General features: G+C 36.5%; 1 long non-coding RNA gene across 1 annotated transcript in view; it reads left to right on the forward strand.

Annotated features, from left to right (window-relative positions):
- Nucleotides 1-836: 836 nt before the first annotated feature.
- Nucleotides 837-24,605, forward strand: part of LOC122679785 — a 221,708-nt gene continuing 197,939 nt past the window's right edge. The window contains exon 1 of the long non-coding RNA XR_006336548.1: nucleotides 837-1,130. This is a non-coding gene — a long non-coding RNA (uncharacterized LOC122679785). The remainder of the gene's footprint in view (nucleotides 1,131-24,605) is intronic.

The raw sequence follows: 24,605 nt of genomic DNA on the forward strand, positions 1-24,605 counted from the left end.
AAAGCTTTAATGACTTTAGTTTCTCTCTCTCCCTTTTTTCCCCCCTTTTTTCTTGGAAAGGCTGTTCTATGGGGAAACTAGAACAATTGACACTTCAAAATAAAATCATATATTAGTTAAGAATATAATATTGATCATCTCATAGTAAAGATTTATAGGTACTATGAGATGGGCTTTTTAAATTTTTATTTCTACTGCATTTGTCTAAGTAGTTTAGAAACAGTTTGCCAGGCATGTGCTGGAAAAAAAAAAAAAACCTAGGAAAGGAGCAATTCTGAATATAATAGTAATAAAATATATTATTAAATGAACTACTATAGTATATATTCTTCAGTTGAATATGAATCTGCAGGAACATATTACTACATGTTATGATAGAACAAAACTTTGTCAAATACCTTCCTTTCCCTGGGTTTATAAGTTCTATCATTTTAATAGAGCAGATTGTGTGCTTAGGAGGAGGAGCTGGCATTGGGCAATTCCAAAGAGAGCTAAATGAAAAATCAAATTGATTTGGTCTTATAAAATACTAATGACTTTGATTTTTGTGTTCAATTTACGCTTCTGTGCATTTTCAGGGGCATCATTTCTAACAAGATTGAGTGATTTGGACATGTGCAAACTGAAGTACTTAATTACCCCCTGGAATGAACCAGTTAGATTTTTGACTAGATTTCTTTTGTCAAGAAGCTGCTCTCTCAAGTCTTGAGCTGAATTCAGTAATTTTATTCCCTGATAACATTAGCTATACCTTTGGCTCTTAAACTTGGGCGTAGATCAGACTCACCTGGACAGCTTGTTAAATCACAGACTCAGTCTCTACCTCAGGAGTAAGTAGTTTAGTAGATGAGGCAGTGATTTCAATAGCTAACAGTTCTCAGGTCATGCTGACAGAGTAGTTTTGAGAAGCATTGGCTTACCTTGTTTGGCTTATAGCATCTGCTTTCTCTTCTTCTTCAGACCTGAAGGTACCTGTTTCTGAGCCTAATGGTTTGGAATTTCTTTGTATTTTTATCTTCTGGATCAGTGGAAAGCTAAGCAAGAGGTGTGTACTAATCCCCTCCTCAGGGAGTCAACGTTAAGTCCACCATGCTTCTCAGTTTGGCTGAATTTATGCTCCGGTTCTGAAGGTAACTTTAAATTTCTTAATTTCTCTGAAGTGTACCAGATTTCTTCCTTCACAATCTTCTTAGTAATTTTCTTTTTGTTGTTGTTGTTCTAAGTAATAGCCTTCTAATGTATCTCCTACTTTTTCTAATAGATTTTTTAAAGTTCTACCCAGATAAATTTTCCATAACACTGCTTTGCCTATACCATCCTTTCCTGAGAGATTAAGTGATATAACATATATGAATAAGAATTTTAATGCATCATTTAAATGGTCACTGTGCTTAAAATCCTGCAATTGTTCCCAATACCTGGAAACATTTCCTACTGTTGAGCTGTAAGCTAGGAAATGTGATAAAAATTTTCTGGAGTGAACCCACTTTTTGACCGTCTTTTAGGTTTTGCTGTAGTTGTTGTTCAGATTATTTCCCCCACCCTCATATCCATGTCTAGGACTTTAGATTATTTGCTTGTTGATACTGAAACTAAGGTTTGGAAATGTGGGTTAAAAACAAACCTCTAAATACTGAACATCAACTTTGTCTCCCTCCACTCTGCCTTTTACTTAATTTCTACTATTTTCTTCTCTAGAGAGGCTGGGTTTTTGTTCTCTTCCAGACACATTTCTAAAACATTCTCCACCATCTTCCTGCATGGATTTCACTCTTAAATTTCACTTCTTAATTTACCCTAGTCCTTCTTATTCTTTAAACAACTGCATACTCTTCTACCTTGTAGTCCCTGTGGAGTTTTTCCTGAGTTAGAGCTTATCTGACTATTATTGTAGTTGGTGTGTTTTTAGAAATAATGTTTGCTAGTGATTTTTAAAAAATATTCTAAGAAAACAAAGCAGCAATGACTTGGCATCCTGATGAAACACAAGATGGCCAAATTCTTGGGCTTTTGTATGTAAAGTTCTCAGGTGGTGCTGTAGTAAGTTTGAAATGGAAGAAGCCTGAGGATAGTCTATGCTAATAGCCTTTTAATTGCCTCAGGGGACTAGGTTAGTGTTGACGTGGTTTTTCCATCCTAATATCTGGATATCAAGTTGGTGATAACTGATGCAGGCTTATACAGTCTTCCTCATGACTATTCTCAGGCTAATGTTACAGAAGTTACAAGGCATGTACATATCCTTTGAAATTTTTGTAATACAATGAGCAGATTTACTTGATATATACCTGTGATTTCTCTTTTTTATTTTATCCGATCACTTCTGGCTGGAGAACTGCTAACTACCTTATTTTCAATGATTATGTATCATGTGTATTATTTACATTCTTAAATATTCATATATCATTAGAATGCTGAAAAAGCTAGTAGATAGCTTTTACTCATGAGTTTACATTAAGATATTAATGAAATCTGATTTTTTCCCTCAATTATGCATCTTATTTTTCAATTTAGGGTTGACTCCTGTTACTCATTAGTGTTTTCACTAGGATTTCTCTATTGACTTGTTCTTTTGAATGATAAGAATGAGCTGGTTGTATAAGTGTGAATGATTATTTTTCTACCTTTAACCTCATTAAAATGTAGTAAGAATCAAGAGGAGAAGCAAATGAGAGACAAGTTTGGCAGTGCTCTAATAGTGTAGATTGGGAGCTGTCTATAATGGCAGGTGGGTTGACTAGTTTGACTAATGTGGCTTATTAAATTAATTGGTAAAGAAAGAAGCAAATTTCATAAAGGATTGTGTGGTTTTTCTTGGTCGTCAAATCCAAATCTGTAGTTTCAAAGGTTACAGAGTATAAAGTTCAGTTACTATGCAGTTGCACATCCAGGACTATGTGAATGGCTGAGTTTAGGGATTTCCTTTTGCTTGTCAAGGAGAGAGAGAAAATCAGTTGTTAGCTTCCCCCTACCCTTTCCTATGCTTAGCGTTGTGTATAAAAAGGCTGCAGTTTTGGCATTAACTTGTACAATCATTCTCAATTACTGGCACGATTCTCATTCTGTCCAAATCTTGAACATTTTAAAGGAGTATGTGTCACTCTTAATCAAAACTCTTAGTACCAAAAGTGAATAAGTTAATAAGAATAGTACTGCCATATGACCCAGAAATACCACTCCTGGGCATACACACTGAGGAAACCAGATCTGAAAGAGACACGTGCACCCCAATGTTCATCGCAGCACTGTTTATAATAGCCAGGACATGGAAGCAACCTAGATGCCCAACAGCAAATGAATGGATAAAGAAGCTGTGGTACATATACACCATGGAATATTACTCAGCCGTTAAAAAGAATTCATTTGAACCAGTTCTAATGAGATGGATGAAACTGGAGCCCATTATACAGAGTGAAGTAAGCCAGAAAGATAAAGAACATTACAGCATACTAACACATATATATGGAATTTAGAAAGATGGTAACGACAACCCTATATGCAAAACAGAAAAAGAGACACAGAAGTACAGAACAGACTTTTGAACTCTGTGGGAGAAGGTGAGGGTGGGATGTTGCAAAAGAACAGCATGTATATTATCTATGGTGAAACAGATCACCAGCCCAGGTGAGATGCATGAGACAAGTGCTCGGGCCTGGTGCACTGGGAAGACCCAGAGGAATCGGGTGGAGAGGGAGGGGGGAGGGGGGATCGGGATGGGGAATACGTGTAAATCTATTGCTGATTCATGTCAATGTATGACAAAACCCACTGAAAAAAAAAAATAAATAAATAAAAAAAAAAAGAAAAAAAAAGAATAGTACTGCCCAATTTACCTCAAGTATTGTATTTTAGAATCTTCTCTTGAAGTTGACTGTAAGCAGGGAATGTCTCAGCAGTAAGCTCTTCTACTACGCTGCATTTTTTTACATACAAATAAAAATATGTGAAGTTTTTATTTCATTGTTTCAGATGTGTTTGAATCTCTAAGTAGACTACTATAGATTAGTGTTACTTCTTTAATCACTGTTTCCCTTGAGCTCAGCATATCCTGTTTACTATGACTGTGACTTCTTGGTAAAAGTTGCTAGACACTGTGTAAAAAGAATATCCAACAGATGGCCAATGTTCATAGACTTTTATTCCACATATTTTATGTAGTTCTGACATGTTCAAGCTCAGCTTACTAGATTCAATGATACCTGCAAAGTCGTAATCATTCAAGTTCAAACAGGATTCCAGTTAGCCCATTTCCCATAAACCCTTTCTAAGCAATTGCCTACCCAAACCATCATGCTTTTGATGTAGATGCTATACTTTCTAGCATGAAACAAAATTATAGGCAAGGGGAAAACCAGAGGGTTATAGGTTACAAGGATATTTTTGTCTGTTTTATGAATGCTTATTTCTTTAGTAATAAATTGAAGGATTTGGAAAATGAAATATCTTATTTTCAGATTCTAAAGTTCTATGATTATTTGACCTTACATATAGTGAAAGGTGTAATGCATATTAAATACTTAGTTTTGAAAACAAATTTACTCAAGCAAAGAGAATGATTGACTTGTGAATACAAAATGAGTGACCTGTGGAGGCAAATGGAATTTTATTTTTCAGTGAGGCTTCAATTCTTAATTTGCAACTTGGAGTAATTTTTTCTCTTATTGAATAAATGCATTGCAATTAACTATAAAGTGAACGCATCTAAATATATAGATTTATCCACATTTATATATTTTATACATTAGTAACCAAAAGGATAAATATACAATAAATATTCCAAAATATCTGATTTTATCCTAAATAAGTTTTATTAAAAGAATGAAAAATATTAATCTTAATATTATTATAAAAATATTTTCCAGGGGATATTTATAAACATTTATTTAAAAAAGAATAAATTGACAGTTGACCCGGCATTAGGTTTGACTTAGTAACTTAATTGTAGGAATGCATTTTCCAGACTTTGAGATCTATAAATTATCTACATGAATCTGTATTCTTGCTTGGGCCCATAGTTCTTTGCCGTGACTTTTGTCCTTTTCCCCTCCTGTGTTAGTCTGCTCAAGCTGTCATAAAGTATCACAGGCTGGGTTGTGGGGTGAGGGGGGCACAGATGCTTATTTTCTCACAGTTTTGGAGGCTTGAAGTTCAAGACAGAGGTTCTGGCACCTTTGGTTTCTGGTGAAGGATCTCTTTCTGACTTGCAGGAGGTCACCTTCCTTCTGTGTCCTCACACGGCTGTTTCTTGGTGTGTTTACATGGGGAGGTTGAGAAAGATCTCGGGTGTCTCTTCTCAAAAGGACACTAATCCTATTGCAACAGGGCCCCACCTTTATGAACTCATTTAACCTTAATTATTTCCTTGGAGTATCATCTCTAAATATAGCACACTGGGGGTTAGGGTTTTGATGCATGAACGATGGGGGGCAGGATACAAACCTTCAGACTGTAACACACTTTTATTTTCCTTTCTGACAACAGGTCTTTCATTTCATGCTCTGTGACCGTATTATTTCCCTCTGTAGCTTCATGTGTTGTGTTGCTTCCCTCCTTCTACTTTTTCTGCTGCTGAATTGTACTAGGCTGCAACTTACACTCTGTGTATGGTGCTGCTTTACATGGCACCTTCAATACCCTAACATTCGGAAGAGTCTACTGTTTCTTATAGAATCTCTTTTTTCCTACTCCTTATTTTCTTGTGGTTGGAGAAAAAGCTTCTCTCTGGGTGTGGTAGAAAGAATTATGGGTACTCTCTCCTCTGCAAGGTGTCTGAGCCTTAATCCCAACAACCTGTAAATATGTTACATGGCAATAGGGAATTAAATTACAGATGAAATGAAGGTTGCTCACCAGTTGATTTTTAAATGAGATTATTTGGAATTATTTGACTAGGCCTAATATAAGTACAATATCCCTTTAAGGTGGAAGAAGCAGGCAGAAGAGTTAGAATCAAAGATGAGAAGATGTTCTGATACTGGATTTGAAGATGGCTGAAGGGATCACAGAAGTGTAGGTGACCTCTGGAAGTTAAAATAGGCAAGGAAATTGTCTTTAATGTCTTCAGAAGGAACACAGCCCTGTCAAAACCTTGGTTCTAGTCCAATAAAACCTTTTCCAGACTGTACCTGTGGATCTGCAAATCTGTAAATTGTTTTGATTTTTAAACCATTAAGTTTGTTGTAATTTGTTATAGAAGCAGTAGGAAATGAACACATTGAGAAACTCAGAAGGCCCCATTGCTAAATGATCAGGTCCCTGGTTTACCATCAATCTGGATAAGTGCAGTTTCTTAATCTCCCAATTCCTAAACACAAAACTTCCCAGAAAAACTCTCTCTCTTGAGAACCATATCCCATCTTAGAAGGTAAGCAGTGTTATTTTCAAATCTATTACTGGTTGTTTACTATCCCTGGTGGCCAGTAGAATCTACTTTCTGCTTCCCAAAAGCTCCTCTTTGGTATAATACATGCCATACATGGAATCCTTGCTTTAGTTAAGAACTTCTCATGCATGGTTCTGGATCATCCCCATGAAAATAACTTGGGGTGCTCTATCCAAGACTTGGAGATACTGGTGTAAACATGTTTAATGAATATTTCAAGTGATTTTAGTGTCCACTAATATTTGAGGTCGATTACTCTTAGTCTTGACCAACATAGACAGCATATTAAAAAGCAGAGACATTACTTTGCTGACAAAGTTCCATCTAGTCAAAGCTATGGTTTTTCCAGTAGTCGTGTATGGATGTGAGAATTGGACCATAAAGAAGACTGAGCGCTAAAGAATTGATGCTTTTTAACTGTGGTGTTGGAGAAGATTCTTGAGAGTCCCTTGGACTGCAAGGAGATCCAACCTATCCATCCTAAGGGAGATCAATCCTGAATATTCATTGGAAGGGCTGATGCTGAAGATGAAACACCATTACTTTGGCCACCTGATGCGAAGAACTGACTCATTTGAAAAGACCCTGATGCTGGAAAAGATTGAAGGCAGAGGAGAAGGGGATGACAGAGGATGAGTTGGTTGGATGGCATCACCGACTTGATGGACATGAGTTTGAGTAAGCTATGGGAGTTGGTGATGGACAGGGAGGCCTGGAGTGCTCCAGTCCATGGGGTCGCAAAGAGTCACACACGACTGAGCTATTGAACTGTCTGACTCTTACTTATAACAATATTTATGAGAACAGTTTTCAGAAAGGTCTTAGATGCTAAAAGATTCTTTCACAGCAAAATAATTCTACATGAGTACATATATCTAGAGATACAATATTTACTTCTGATTTCCCAATGATTGTAAACTAGTGAACACATGTTTCTGAGAAACTCTTTCCATAAAGTTTATACAGGTTAGTTGCTCAGTCGTGTCTGACTCTTTGCTTCCCCATTCATTTTAGCCCACCAGTTTCCTCTGTCCGTGGAATTCTCCAGGCCAGAACACTGGAGTGGGTTGCATTCCCTTCTGCAGGGGTTCTTCCTAACTCAGGGGTCAAACTCAGGTCTTCTGCATTGTAGGCAGATTCTTTACCATCTGCGCCAGCAGGGAAGCCCCTGCAATATCTTATATATTACCTGCCTCATGGTAGTTTTTGTTTTTGGCATTTTCAGTAAAGCCAACAGTTTTCACATTTGCCTTGCACTTGTGTTCTTTCCTTGTATTATGTCATTTCTATACTACCTACTACTCCTTTGAAATATAGGCCTTGAAGTAAAATGCCTCAATAGTTTTTCAATATTTTTTTTTGATTAAAAATATTTTGTTCTTTAGTCCAGGGAACTGCAGTCTATGGTCTACTACCTACTTTTGTAAATAAAATGTTATTGAAATACAGCCACAGTCATTCATTTATGTATTGCCTTTGACTGCTTTATTGCTATGACCATAGAACTGAATAGTCGTGACAGGAACTTAATGGCTCACAAACCCTACAATATTTACTATATGGTCTTTTTCAGAAAAAAAGCTATCAACCCCCACCTTATCATGTTAGTAATTCCTCTTTCTAAAGTTTATTTCCAGTCTAATTTTTTGGTACCCAAATCTATGTTTTGTGTTGTCTTCATGGATACAAAGGATGGCTGTATTTTATATTTTGAAAGTTCTAGGGTTGCAAAGTGGTTCAGTAAAATAAACTATAAATTAGAACAGAAAATTTTCAGCTCTGCCATTCACTGACTGTGTGAATGGCATTCAGATTCTCTGGACATCATTTCTCTTATCTGTGACTCAAATGAGTTCATGCATATAAGATGTTTAGCTCATTTTCTTGGCATATGATCCACCTTTGTGACCTTGTTAAATTATCATTTTTAACATAGAGCCCTGAGGTCCTATATGGTGAGCCTTGGTTTAACAGCAGATTACAAGGTAATTGAGATACAGAAGTTTATTATTTCCTGGACAACGTACATAGCATACCTTAAGGGGCCTCATGGGGAGGTTGAGGCAGGATGCAAGCAGAGAAATTGCAGGACATGGGGCATATGACTTTAATAAAGTCCATGGCTGGAGAATTTTGGGCTTCTTAAGGTAAGTCCAGATTAATCAGTTGAAACCAAAAAGAGTAGGAACTTGATAGGCTTCTTGAGTATCTCATCTAAGGAGCACAATGAAGGAAGACTCTGCAAAGTGGGGAAACTGTTTGTCACAAGGGCCATTAGAGGAGTTTTATTATGAACTTACCTGTATTTGTGACTCTTCAGGCTATTTATCTGGGGCATGTGCTCCAGGGAGGGGCTAGTGTCAGTTCAGATCCTCTGTAAGCTACTTGGTTAGCAAGGACGCAAGCTTATAAAGTAGCTTATGTATTATGTTATAATACAATATTATAAAGTAGCTTTTAATGATTTATTGTGTCAAAAATAATAAAAGTAAATATTAAAGGTTTAGCTAAGCTACTTTATGATTTCTTGCGTCAAAGGCTTTCTTGATAGCTCAGCTGGTAAAGAATCTGCCTACAATGCAGGAGACTCCAGTTCAATTCCTGGGTCAGGAAGATCCACTGGAGAAGAGATAAGTTACCCATTCCAGTATTCTTAAGCTTTGCTGGTGGCTCAGCTGGTAAAGAATCCACCTGCCATGCAGGAGACCTGGGTTTGATCCCTGGGTTGGGAAGATTCCCTGGAGAAGGGAACAGCTACCCACTCCATTATTCTGGCCTGGAGAATTCGATGGACTGTATAGTCCATGGGGTCACAAAGAGTTGGATACAACTGAGCAACTTTCACTTTCACCTCACTTTCATTGTCTCAGAGTAAAAATGAGATATAAATGTGACACGCCTATTTTAAAATGATAGTTTCTTTATATTTACCTTGATATTCATGTATGTATGATGAATATTCATGTTTATATTGTGAAGATACTGTGTATCTTTTGCATTAGAGATGTATTAATAGCTTAGGCTCTGATGTCAGTTCTACTAGATGCTACAAACTTATACAAATTAGTGACTCTCAGTTCAGTTTAGTTCAGTTCAGTCGCTCAGTCATGTCTGACTCTTTGTGACCCCATGAATCGCAGCATGCCAGGCCTCCCTGTCCATCACCAACTCCCGGAGTTTACTCAAACTCATGTCCATTGAGTCGGTGATGCCATCCAACCATCTCATCCTCTGTCAGCCCCTTCTCCTACTGCCCCCAATCCCTCCCAGCATCAGGGTCTTTTCCAATGAGTCAATTCTTCACATGAGGCGGCCCAAGTACTGGAGTTTCAGCTTCAACATCAGTCCTTCCAATGAACACCCAGGACTGATCTCCTTTAGGATGGACTAGTTGGATCTCCTTGCAGTCCAAGCGACTCTCAAGAGTCTTCTCCAACACCACAGTTCAAAAGCATCAAATGTTCAGCGCTCAGCTTTCTTCACAGTCCAACTCTCACATCCATACATGACTACTGGAAAAACCATAACCTTGACCAGACGGACCTTTGTTGGCAAAGTAATGTTTCTGCTTTTTAATATGCTATCTAGGTTGGTCATAACTTTCCTTCCAAGGAGTAAGTGCTTTAATTTCATGGCTGCAGTCATCATCTGCAGTGATTTTGGAGCCCCCCAAAATTAAGTCTGACACTGTTTCCACTGTCTCCCCATCTATTTCCCATGAGGTGATGGGACCAGATGCCATGATCTTAGTTTTATGAATGGTGAGCTTTAAGCCAACTTTTTCACTCTCCTCTTTCACTTTCATCAAGAGGCTTTTTAGTTCCTCTTCACTTTCTGCCATAAGGGTGGTGTCATCTGCATATCTGAGGTTATGGATATTTCTCCCGGCAATCTTGATTCCAGATTAGTGACTCTACTGAGCCTTATTTTTCTTCCTTATAGGGCAGAGATCGTCTAGAATGATCATAAAAGAGTTTTATGCTATTTCTTTTTATATAAAAATATTGATAGTGCTTTAGTACAGTACTGAGTAATTAATAGTTAATATGTGATCAATAATTATTGGTTATTCTAATTATTAAAATAAGTATTATAAGGATTTTTTATTAAATATTTACTGAGATTTATTATTGGTGAGACTGAACTATTCATCAGAAAATGTCTTGGGAATGTCAAAATGAGCAAGATGTACTCTCTATCCTCAATGAGTTCACAATCTAGTATACGTATATAGTTGCCACATGTGTGACAAGTGTTACACATAATAAAGGCACCTAAGTCTTGGCCTGATGAATGGAAGAGTTAATTCTATTTATTATATTTTGCATACAGTCAAGGGAGGTTTCCAGAGGGAGATGAACTTAACTTCAAATAAGTGTAAGTAAAGTATAAGTAAAAATGTAGCAATAGTTGGATATTTAGGAAAAAATCTATTTCAGTTGAAGTAATAGTATGTTCAAAGCATACAAAGAGGAAAACACTAAAGTCAAGGAAACACAAGACTGTTAAGTTGACTGTGGTGTAAGCGACAATTGGAGTGAGTTGAGAAGTGAGGCTGGAGGTGTGAGCTGAAGCCAGGTCATGGAAAATCGCTTAAGATAACACAAGAGTTTAGATTTTATTCTGTAGGTGATGAGGTGTATTTAAAGGCTTTAGGTTTTTTATTGGATTCTACATTAAAATGTTTTGAACCAGAGTTTCAGAATTATGTTAGAATTTTTCATCATAATAACTGCCACAACAGCAACAATTATGTTCTTGGCACTCTGCATTTTCAGCCTGAAACTTTGCAACACATCTTCTAGATAAGCACTATTTCCTTATTTTAAACTGAGACCCTGATAACTCAAAAGTCCATAGTAATACAAGTAAGTGAAAGAGTAAGAATACATAATTGGATTGTTTATTTTCAACTTCCTATTTTTTTCACTATACATCACATTCTTTCTAAGAATAATCTGTCTGCAGTTTGTGGAATAGAAGAGAGATGAGATAGGGGATGGATCAGTGCAAGAAGAACTGTTAAGAAGGTATTCCTTTCTCTAATAATAAATGATGTTGATCATCTTTCATGTGTCTTTTGGCCATCTTTGTGTCTTTTTTGGAGAAATGTCTATTTAGATCTTGCACCCATTTTTTGATTGAGCTATTTGCTTTTTTGTTATTGAGCTGCTTGAGCTGTTTGTATATTTTGGAGATTAATCCATTGTCAGTTGCTTCACTTGCAAACATTTTTCTTTATGGTTTCCTTTGCTGTGCAAAAGCTTTTCAGTTTCATTTGATCCCACTGGCTTATGTTCATTTTTGTTTTCATAAGCTTACACAACATTGTAAATCAACTATATGCCAGTAATTTTTTTTTTAAAGGTATTGTGTCACAAGGGAGAACAAGGGCATCTGCTCGCTTCCCATTTCCCCACTTTTTACTCTCTTCTGCCTCCTTCCTGGAATGGTCAGTATAGCAATCAAAGATGTGGAACAATGAGGGAGGGATGTGGATCAGATGAAGAATCAGTCTTGAGGTGAGGAGCTCCTCCATAGTGGCATGAGATGACAGACCTGGGAAAAGAGGACACAGGGCCATAAGGGACAGCTGCAGTAGTAGCAACAGGAGGAGATGGCTTATATGCTGGAAGATGGGTTAAAGTAGACAAATCAGTAAATTGAAGAAATGAATGAATATATTGAGTTGTTTCTCAGATCTGGAGGGGATATAGTATAATCATGGATATGAGGAAGACTTGGAATAGCTGTTGGTTGTTAGATAATGGGACATCAGGGTAAACTAATATGTGCATGTATTACATATGTAGCATCATGTTAGATGCAGCACAAATGTTTCCTAGTTCTTAGTAGGCTTAGAGACAATGATGTCTCAGGAGCAGTGAGTGACCCACATGCCCAAAATTTGCTTTCTAAATATCACCCTCCTTTAAAGGAGAAATGACTGATGACAGGTTGTGGCAGAGAAGGTCCAAAGTCTTGTTCATCTTGTTCACAAAAAGTAAGTCCTCTAAAATAAAATGTTGCAAAAGAATAAAATAACTAGTTTCAAGGCAGTCTCAATGGATGAATAGAGGAGGACTTGAGTATTAAAATAGTGACAGTCATTCATTATTTATTAAAAAAAAATCTATTAATGTATCAGTATCTTCATATACATTAATTAAGAAAGCAAGAAGGTAAATGCAGAGAAATGGAAAGCTATTCCTCAGAGCTCCAAAAATTGTTGGAAATAGAGATTCACCATTTAACAGCCATCAGATGAGTTTGATTAAGTTGGAAACTATGCAGGGATGCTAAGACTGGTAGGTAGAATTTGAGGAACAGGTTATTAGCATAATACCTCCTCACCAAACACTATTCAATTACAATCAGAAAAGTTGTGAAGTTAAGGTGGAGAAAGCTGCTAGACACCACAGGCCAGGTCATCAGCACTGATATCACTCATGCTGGAACAAGTTGACATTGTGTGTTTCCTGATGTAATGCACCACAAAGAATACTGTCATTTCTGTGGTTTTCCTGCCAAGAATGCATGGTCTGAGTCTGGCCCCCGAAGGCTCTCTTGATGGGCCCAGCTCAAAACCCACCCTTCAGACTGTAAGACCTGTTCTCTTTATAACTGTGAGGACATGAAAGACTGAGAAGGACTCAAGAATTGTTCCAGATTGAAGAGGTCTGTATTACACACTAAATATAATCATATTTCTGGAGAAGGCAATGGCAACCCACTCCAGTACTCTTGCCTGGAAAATCCCATGGATGGAGGAGCCTGGTGGGCTGCAGTCCATGGGATCACAAAGCATTGGACATGACTGAGCGATTTCACTTTCACTTTTCACTTTCATGTATTGGAGAAGGAAATGGCAACCCACTCCAGTGTTCTTGTCTGGAGAATCCCAGGGATGGTGGAACCAGGTGGGCTGCCGTCTATGGGGTCGCACAGAGTCGGACACAACTGAAGCTACTTAGCAGCAGCATAATCATGTTTCTAGTATATTAGACGAAAAAGAAAAGACACACTGGAGATGTTTTATCTATTTCTGGGCAAAAGGGTTCCCCATAATGTAGTGACATAAAGCAATAGTTATTGTGCTATATTTCATGTCATTTTAGGTCAGGAATTTGGGCTAGGCTTACCCGAACAATTTTCTCTATAGTGTGGTATTGAACAGGTGCACGTAGGCAGGAATGAAGAGCCCACTGTAGCCTCAATCACATTTCTAAGGCCTTGGCAGAGATGGTCAAAAGACTGGGTTCAGTTGGGTCTTTCAAAGGAACTGCTTAGCTGTAGACGCTCCAGCATAGTGGTGTCAGGACGTCAGACTTCTTTCTATGGCAGCTCAAGACACCATGCATAATCTTGGTGAGCAATTATTAGTGTCAATCCTGATTCAAGGGAAGAGTAATTAGATGACACAAATCCGTGGGAGAAACAGTGACATCATCGCAGTTATCTTTGGTCTACGACATTGGTATGGTAAGCAAATTTAGAATGGGGTCTGAGAAGGTGGTGGTGTTAACAGTTTTGAATAACTGAGTTGAAGGGTTATAGAGTAGTTTATATAGATGTGTCTTTTAGTTTAAGGATAATGGGGTGTTACATTTGTAGCTTACTGTCATAGCATTGAAACATATGCATTACCATATGTAAGATAGGTAGTGGGAGCTCAACCAGGTGCTTTGTGACATCTAGAGGGTGGGATAGGGTGGGATGGAGGTTCAAGAGGGAGAGGATACATATATATACACACACACATACTTATGGCTGATTCACGTTCTTCTATGGCAGAAACCAACACAATAGTGTAAAGCAATTATCCTTTAATTAAAAAAAAAAATTGTTCTGGAAAGGACTTAGATGTGTGTGTGTGTGTGAGTGTGTGTGTGAGTGTGTGTATTTAGGATTTCCCTGGTATCTCAGATGGTAAAGAATCTGCCTGCGATGTGGGAGACCTGGGTTTGATCCTGGGGTCAGGAAGATACCTGGAGAAGGAAATGGCAACCCACTCTAGTATTCTTGCCTGGAGAATTCCATGGAGGGAGGATCCTGGCAGGCTACAGTCCATGGGTTGCATAGATTTATGTACATGTATATATACACTTTGTCTATGCGTATAAATGTGTGTGTGTATATGTATATGGAGCAGGGCACAGTGGGGCAAATGTGGTAAAATGTTAACAATTGGCTGTTCTGATTTAAGGGGATATGGGAGTTCTGGCTACTCTTCTGTATGTTTGAAATTATTTCAAAATATGAACCATTAACATTTAAGAGAAAGGAAAATGTGATTAGAGTCTCAAGTAGAGCAGCAGCAATGGACGTGAAGAGAACAGGATGAACTGATGATAAATAAGACTTTAATGGTTGAAAGGATGTTAGGCTGGTAGAGATGGTTTGCTTGGAACACTGTCACAAGCACAGAAGTTCCACTGGCTGCTCATTTACAGAGAGATGCAAACAAGCAAAGCTTGTCAGTAACGCTTTGTTCTAACATTTTGCTTTGTCCTTTAATGATCACCCTGGAAAACAAACAATAAGCCTAGTTTAATTTTAAAAAGCATTGAGACTATTTAAGCAGAGTCAGATTTACTTAAATGTATAATGGATTCTTTTGTTAAGAACAAAATATATGGCTCTTTTTTATTTGATGGAAAAATTCTTCTACATAAGCGTATTCCAAATGGATGCATAGACTCAGTGTGAGTAATGTGGTTTAGTTTGTGTAGAGTATACACTTCCACAAGAGGAGAAATTCTTTCATAATAAGTGTATATGTTAAAGTATATTTCTGGATTAAAAAATTGTTACCTTTTGTATGAAATGGAGTGTGGAATGAGTGTGTGGTGGATTCTGTATGAACTACTTAAAAGTCAGAAAGAAAAGTTATAAAGTGATGCAATTTGAAACAAGGAATCTGAGGACAGTGTTATGAAAAGGTTCAAGTATATGAATAAATAAAACCATTCTTAAGATACGTGGAATGAATGTTACCTCACAGTATTTTTGAAGCCTTAAAATAGATAACCCAGTCGTTTTCAGTATCTCTGCCCTGGATGTAATATTGACATCTATCTTCATGGGGGGTGCTGACATTTTGCTGGAAGCTTATGAAAAGAAAGCTCCTGCTGTGGCTCAGAAATGCTATTTCATCAAAACTGAGAAATCAGAAGTCAAATATACTGTACGGAGAGTTCTCATCAGCTTTATTAACCGTAGTCATTTTTTCTGTAACTGAATTCTTCAGATGGCAAATACGTGATTTTATTATATAGGTTAAAAAATAGGTGGAAGAGTGGCATGGATTATTTAGATTAGTTTTCATGAGTCAGGATGGTTGCAGAAAATAACCAAAAACGGCAAATTTTTTCTAAATTTGTATTATGGTGTGACTCACCTCAGTTCAGTTCGGTCGCTTAGTTATGTCCGATCACCTCAGGCACTTCATAAAGTGCCTAATCTTTATCGGAGAGCAACAGTAAGTCTAACTAGTGATATAACCTGCTTCTCCAGTGTGTGTGCCTACATAGGCATGTGGTCTACATTGCGGGAAATGGGAGTGGACATGTACACGAGATGGGAATGAACAGAAGGTGAAGAAAGTTCACTTCAGCTGGGAATTAAAAAGGCTTATCAGAGATTTTTACTTTCTGAATTAATTTTATTTTTTGTAAATATGTGTGAAAGAAAGCAAAAGTGTTAGCCAGTCAGTCATGTCCAACTCTTTGGGACCCCGTGGACTGTAGCCCCCAGGCTCCTCTGTCCTCAAAATTCTTCAGGCACTAGAAATTCTTCAGAGTACTAGAGTGGGTAGCCATCCCTTTCTCCAGGGAGTCTTCTTGACACAGGGCTTGAACCAGGGTCTCCTGCCTTGCAGGCAGATTCTTTACAGTCTGAACTACCAGGGAAGCCCATAAATGTGTGTGCATCTATGTATTATTGTTAATATCATAAGACTTCTGAATCTGATTCTTAAGGATTCTATACTAGTCTTTTGTTTCTTACTTGAGTAATCACGTCTGTATTAGTTATCTATCACTGTATACCAAATTACCTCAAAACCTAGTAGCTTCAAACAGCAAACATTTATTGTCTCATAGTTTCTGGGGTCAAGAATCTATGTACAGCTTAGCTATGTGCTTTTGACTCAGAGTTTCTCACATGTTTGCAATGCAAGGGATGGGCTGGGGCTACAGTTACCCCAGTAGCAGAGCCTTCAAGGTCATTCACATGGCTGTTAGTAGGCCTCGGGTATGGTTGTTTGTTGGTGGGAAATCTCAGTTGTTTGCCGTGAAGACCTCTGCATGAAGTTACTAACAAGGCAGTTTATCCCTCCACCTTCAGACTCCCCCTGCCTTCTGGCAAGGTGAGGTACATAAGGGTGAGAGGGAGAGACAGGAGCTGAAATTATGTCTTTTTTGTATCTAATCTTAGAATTGACATCTAATCAGTTTCGTAATATTACTTGTTAAAAGCAAGTCCATAGGTCGAGTGGCAGACTTTATTTTCTTGGGCTCCAAAATCACTGCAGATCATGACTGCAGCCATGAAATTAATAGAAGCTTACTCCTTGGAAGAAAAGCTATGACAAACCTAGACAGTCTATTATAAAGCAGAGACATTACTTTGCTAACTAAAGTCCATCTAGTCAAAGCTATGATTTTTCCAGTAGTCATGTATAGATGTGAGAGTTGGACCATCAAGAAAGCTGAGTGATGAAGAATTGATGCTTTTGAACTGAGCTGTTGGAGAAGACTCTTGAGAGTCCCTTGGACAGCATGGAGATCCAACTGGTCAATCCTAAAGGAAATCAACCCTGAATATTTATTGGAAGGACAGATGCTGAAGCTCCAATATGATGGCCATCTGATGAGAAGAGCCAACTCATTGGAAAAGACCCTGATGCTGGGCAAGATTGAAGGCAGGAGGAGAAGAGGACGACAGAGGATGAGATGGTTGGATGGCATCACTGACTTGATGGACATGAGTTTGAGCAAGCTCCAGGATTTGGTGAAGGACAGGGAAACCTGGCATTCTGCAGTCCATGGGGTCACAAAGAGTTGGACACAACTGAGTGACTGACCTGAACTGAGGTCTAGTATTTACTCAGAAAGATAATTTACACAAGTACATGCATATCAAAATGTGAGAATCCCTGGAAACCAACCACCATAATGCTAAAAATTCTTGACCACTCCTGTATCATTAATTCCTCCCTGTGCAGCTTTCTACTAGACTGTGATGTATTGTCAAATTAAGTCATTGACTCTTTCCTTCTTGTTTCTCTTCTCTTCCCTCTTTTATTGGCTTTTCCCATTTCCGAGGGGCTTCCCTGGTGGCTCAGAAATTTGTTTTTAAATCACTGGTTATCAAACTGAGGGTTCCAAAAAGTTACATAGGTAATTTACATCAACCTTATATTCTCTTTCCTAAAATCATTCTGCCTGAGATATTCCTGGACTCACAATGGCACTTTTCCTTTACAAATGTAAGATAATCCTCAATCCTCTGACCATTCCTTTTAGTGCTCCCAATTTTGCTATGGGGCACTGCTCCTATATATAACAAACTCTGGGGTTCAGACAAATGGAGGTATCCTTTAACGGCTCCTCGAGGTATCCTAAACCTGAGTGCTTCCCCATTTTTCCTCTCCTTGTGTATATATCTTTTTTCAAAATGAGATATTTTCATGTATATATCATTTTCAAAATTAAGCATGGTTTTTACAAGCTAGATTTCTTTCCATCTTTTGAAATATTCTGAATTTAAATATATGGTCATATATGGTCTTGAATATGAGGTCAACTCTCTTTTTAATGATTTGTTTCTGTATCCTTACTTCCACTTCCATTCCCTCCTTTTTAAAAACGTATTTTTTTTTCCTAATGGAAGTCTCCTTCAGAGTAAAAGTAACTACTTAAAAGTGGCATTTTCATGTATTTAATCATAAGCAATTCTTCTCAACTATTCTAGCCCCTCCTCTGTGGAATGTGTAATTAGTTGGCAATAAAAACAGTCATAAAAGTTGAAGAAGAATAAGTTTTTTAAAAAAGCATCACTAAAGCATTTTCTAGGTCTGCAAAAATAATCTAGGTATGTTGGATAAAATCCAAAGATAAAATGTGTATGTTATTTTTTCAAGACTTAATGTATATTTTTAAAAGGTAGGAAAAAGTATCTCTATCAAATCATATGGAATATGTCTGAATCACAGTCAAGCCTTCCCTCATTTTCTTTCCACAAAATGCTTAGTCTTTTATGCTTTCTTTTAAAATATGACTTTTACCAATAAAAATAGTAGGTACTAAACACAATTTTCAATACATTATGCCTTTTTGTTTGGTTGAAAGGAGAAAACTAGAACATCTAGACAGGTCAATAGGGAATCAACTTATATGAGAATATAAATAACATAGACAAATCAGATCTATAGATATATACAGATAATTTCACCCAACAGCAGAAAATTACACATTCTTAAATGCCTATGGAACTTTCTTCAGGTTAAATTTCATATTAGCTCACAAGATGAATTTTAGCTAACCAAGTTAAGAATTTTAAAATTTAAGAAGATTAACATTATACCAAGTGTCTTTTCTGACCGCAGTGGAGTGAAACTGGATATCAATAGCAAAAGAAAATTGGAAAATTTACAACTATGTAGAAATTTAACAACACATGCTTGACCAACCATTGAGTCAAAGAAGACATTGAAAAGGAAATTAGAAAATACCCTGGGGCAAACCAAAATGAAAATACAACATAAAAAACATAAGAGATACAACAAAAAGTAGTACTAAGAAGAGTTTGTAATAAGTGCTTACTTAAAAAAAATCTTAATCAGACAACCTAAATTTATACCCCAAAGAACTAAAGAAAGAACAAACTAATCTAGATTTATCAGAAGGAAGGAAACAATAGATGAGGGCAAAAATAAACAAAATAGAAAAATAATAGACAAAATCAAGAGTTAGCTTTTCAAAATAAAACCAAATTGACAAACCATTACCTAAATTAAGGAAAAGAACACCTAGAATCATAAATAAAAGAGGAGACATTACAACTAATTCCACAGAGATAAAAAGGATCATGAGTGACTACTATGAACTATTATGTCAACAATTTAGATTTCCTAGAAGAAATGGTTAAATTCCTAGAAATACACAACTTAGAGAGGTCAATTCATGAAGAAATAGAAAGTATGAATAGACCTATAGCTGATGTAGAGAATAAACCAGCTGTCAAAGCCTTCTAACAAAGAAAAGCCTAGGGCTAGTTGGCTTCACTGGTGAATTCTATCAAACATTTAAAGAGAAATTGATGCCAATCCTCTTCATATTCTTCCAAAAAATTGAAGAGTAAGGAACTGTTCCAAATTCATTTTATGAGTCCAGGATTACCCTAATACCAGAGCCAAACAAAGATGCCAAAGAAAATAAAATTGCAGGCCAGTATCCATGAGGATCACACAGCATGACCTAGTGAACTTTATCCCTGGGGTGCAAAATTGGCTCAACATATTAGGATGCTGCCGCTGCTGCTAAGTCAGTCGTGTCGACTCTGTGTGACCCCACAGACGGCAGCCCACCAGGCTCCCCGGTCCCTGGGATTCTCCAGGCAAGAACACTGGAGTGGGTTGCCATTTCCTTCTCAAATTAGGATAGTATATCATGTTAATTGATCTTAACAGAATAAGGAATTAAATCACATTTCAGTAGATGCAAAAGAAGAAATCATTTGACAAAATTCAATACTTTTCATGATAAAAACTCACAAACTAGGAATAGAAGAGAATTATCTCAGTATAGGCCATATATGAAAATCACATTGCTAACATCATACTCAGTGGTAAAATGCTGAAAAATTTTTTCCAAAATCGGGGATGAGACAAGATGCTTACTTTCACTCCTATTCAACATAGGACTAGAAATCATAACTGGGGAAACTAGACAAGAAAAGAAAAGGCATCCAAATTGGAAAGGAAGAAGTAAAACTGTCCATGTTTGCAGATGGCATGCTCTTATATATAGAAACCCCTAAAAACTCCATAATGAAAGATAAACTGTTAAAGCTGATAACAAATTGAGTAAAGATGCAGGATACAAAATCAACACACAAGAATTAGTTGCACTAACAACAGACTACCTAAAAAGGGAATTAGAAAACTAATTTCATTTTCACTAGCATTGAAAAGACTAAAATACTTTAGAATAAACTTAATCAAGGAGGTGAGAGACCTATATGTTGAAAACTATAAAACATTGATGAAAGAAATTAGAAAAGACAAAAACAAACTGAAAAAAAAAAACTGCTGTGCTCGTGAATTGGAAGATTTAATATGTTCAAATATATACTATCAGAGTGATCTATGGATTTAAAGCAGCCCGTGTCATAATTCCAATGGCTTTTATTAACAGATAAGTAATTTATGTAGAACCATAAAAGTTCACAAATAGCCAAATAATTCTTAAAGAAGAGCAAAGCTGGAGGCATCATGCTGCCTAATTTTAAGCTATTAATATCTTGCAAAGCCATAGTAATCAAAATGGTATAAGACTAGCCTAACAATAAGGTCAATGGATCTTCAAGAGTGGTAAGAAAACCCAATGGGAAAAGGATAGTCTTTTTGATAAACGGTTGAAAAAATAAATGGAAAATCATATGCAAAGAATGAAATTGGGCTTTAAACTACACACAACCCAAAATGGATTAAAGATTTAAATGGAAGACTTTAAACTGTAAAGTTTCTAGAAGAAAACAGGGAGGAAGCTTCCAGATTTTGGTCTGGGAAGTGATTACATAGTTATGACACCAAAAGCAGAGGCAACAAAGACAGAAGTAAGCAAGCAGGATCATATCAAATTAAATTAGTTCTTCACAGCAAAGGAAGCAGCAGAGTGAAAAGTAAACTTATGGAATGGGAGGAGATATTTGCAAACCATATATAAGAAGTTAATACCCAAACAATACAAGGAAATCTGACAACTCAATAGGGAAAAATTTTTAAACTGGATTAAAAAGTGGTCTATGGATCTGACCATACATTTCTCCAGAAAATACATACAAATGATCAAAAGGTATGTGAAAAAATGTTCAGAGTTACTAGCCTTTCGGGAAATGCAAATTCATACCACAGTGAGGTATCTATTCATCCATGTCAGGATGACTGTTAGAGAAAAGAAAAGTGTTGACCAAGTGTTGATATTGTTGGTGGTAATTCAAAATAATGCAGTTGCTATAGAAAATAATATGAGGTTCCTCAAAAAATTAAAAGGAGAACTGTCAGATAGAACCAGCAATCCTACTTCTGGGTATTTATCCAAAAAAATTGAAATCAGAATCCCCCCAAAATATTAGTACTCCTATTAGCACTCCCATGTTCGTTGCACCACTGTTCACAGTAGCCAAGAGGTGGAAACCATCTCTATGCCCACAAACAGATTAATGGACAAAGAAAATGTTGTATATGCATATAAGGGAATGTCATTTTGCCTTAAAAGATTCGGATATATGGCACAACATTGGTGAACATTATGCTAATAAAGTTTAAAAGTTACAGAAAGACAGATATTTCATAATTCTATTTATATGAGGTGTAAAACAGTTTATAGCACCAGAGCAAAATGGTGATTGCAGGGGCTGGTTGAAGGAAAGGAGGAGTTGCTTGTCAAGGGGGGCATAAAGTTTCAGTTAAGTAAGATAAACTCTAGAGATCTATGTACACTGTGTCATAGTCAAAAATAATACATTGTATGCTTAACAATTTTAAGAGAGTAGGTCTCAGGTTAAGTGTTCTTACTACAATAAAATAAAATGAATACTAGAAAAGTACAGTCATATAGGATGAAATTGATACTAAATTTTTGTTCTTGTTTCTTACTTATTCAAAAAAGCTCAACTCAACTTGTGAGGAATAAATGCATGTGCCAAAATTCATACCCCAAAGGAATTCCTGTCCTCATAAATAACTTTTAATATTTGCTATTCATCATATTGATTTATTAGTAAAATAATAAGAAACAACATACTAATTTATCAGTTTTCTAAATTGCAAAAATAAATTAACTGTACTAGATCTGTAGCACTGTTTTTGACATAATGCTTTTTACTACTATATGTTATCTAGCTGACTACTTCTAATTATTTTGGTGTATTTTGTAAAATTCACTAAACTAGAATTGAAAAATAAAGTTAGCATATTTTTTCCTAACCTAAAGTAAGACTTGACTGATTTTACAACATGAACTGGTTTTGCCAACTAGATTATTTAGTAAATATTTTAAAAAATGAACTAAATCTGCAGAGGCAAGATTAAAATATATTTAAGCTATATTAAACATAACATCTGTTTCCTCCTTCAATTGTAAGTTTATCAGGAATAAGTTACATTCATCAATTTGTTATTATATATTCAGTGCTCAGTATGTTATCTAGTACAGATTATTATTTTCAATAATACAGAGAAACTTAGTTATAATTCTGCCTTTCCTCATTTGTAGAATTTTCAAATGAATTGCATCATTATATGAAAAGCTTTATAGCTATTTGATTTATATAGTTTTTTTTTTAATAGATGGAAAGAGGAAAAATCAATATGCTAAACTGATTATCTTAATAACTATGCAGTTACTTCTATGGTACTCTGTGTCTTTGTGTGGATTTGAATTACCATCAAATGCCGTTTCATTTCAGCCTAAGGACTCCCTTTAATATTCTTATAGGGCACATTTATTAGCGATGAATACTTTATCTGGAAATGTTTAATTTATGCTTAGTTTTTGAAGAAAACATTAGCTGCAAGTAGAATTCTTAATGACAGTTTTTCTTTGAAAACTATAAGGATATTATCCTCCCATTGTCTTCTTGGTTCAGTAGTTTCTGATGAGACATGAGCTGTTAATCTTATTGAGGCGACTTCAGTCATTATTCACTTGCTGCTTTCAAGATGCCAATTTGCCTAAGATGTGTGGATCTCTTCCATTTTTTATAATTGTTGAATGAGTAGACTAATATTTTTCACTAAGTTTGTGAATTCTTTAGCTACTATTTCATTTTTTTTCACTTTTTTTTGTCTCCTTCTAGAATTCTCAACAGGTGTATGTTGGTATACTTGGTGGTAACCAATAGCTTGCTGAAGGTTTCTACATTTTTCTTCATTATTCTTTGATTCTGTTCCTCAGACTGATAAGTCTAAACTCACTTCTTTCAAGTTCAGAGATTCTTTTTCTATAAGTTCAGATCTTTTGCTGAATCTCTCCAGTCAATTTTCCATTTCAGTTATTGTACTTGCTACTCCAGAATTTTTATTTGGTAATTTTATAACTTACTCTTTATTGATGGCGATATTCTCTATTTGGACAAGATATCATGCTCCTACTTTTCATTCATTCTTTAGTCATTTCCTTAAAAAAAAAATTTAAAGCATGTTTGTAGTAGCTTATAAAAATTTTTGTCCAGTAATTCCAATATCTGTCTTCCTCTGGGACATTTTCTTTTGGCTGCTGTCATGGTCCATGTGCAGGTTGAAAAAGAATTTCCAGACATGAGACAGAATGAGAGGGAAATAAAGCTTATTAGAGTGGGAGACACTGTCAGAACAGCGGGCTAGTTCAAGGGAGAACTGATGATGAGCAGTGGTCTTTAGTCCACATTTATACCCAGGGTACAAGAAGTGGGATAGGGGTCTTGTGGGTCATTTGTTGATTGGATGAAGCATATATCCTGAGTGGGGAAAGAGTAAGGCAAAATTACCTTCTCCCTATGGGGTAGGAGGGGAGGGAAGTTATACTGCTCAGGAGGACCTGAAATCCATTAATAGTTACAACATGGGAGAGGGAAGGATGACAGGGGTCTGGTTTTTCTGTTCCTGCATTCCAAGACCCTCCTTGGTTTTATCTGCTCTTTCATCCTTGGGTCACCACAGCTGTATCTCCCATTTCTGTACATCTGGCCTACTTTCCTTTTTGTTTGCATGTCTCATAAGTTTTGGTTGAAAATGGGGCATTTTAGAAGTGTATTTACTCTGGCATGGAATTGCTTCACTCTCTAGCACTTGCTGTTGTTGCTTTTTTTTCCCCTTGTTGCTGCTTATTGTTTAACAACCTTCCTGGACTAATTCTATTCTTTCTGTATTTTGTGTGGTGTGTGGACACTGAATTTTCTACTAGCTTTTTGTTTCTAAGTTCTAGTTTTTATTTTTAAGCCTGCTTTCTAGAGATAA

This window comes from Cervus elaphus, chromosome 3, assembly GCF_910594005.1.
Source record: "Cervus elaphus chromosome 3, mCerEla1.1, whole genome shotgun sequence".
Classification (NCBI taxonomy): domain Eukaryota; kingdom Metazoa; phylum Chordata; class Mammalia; order Artiodactyla; family Cervidae; genus Cervus; species Cervus elaphus.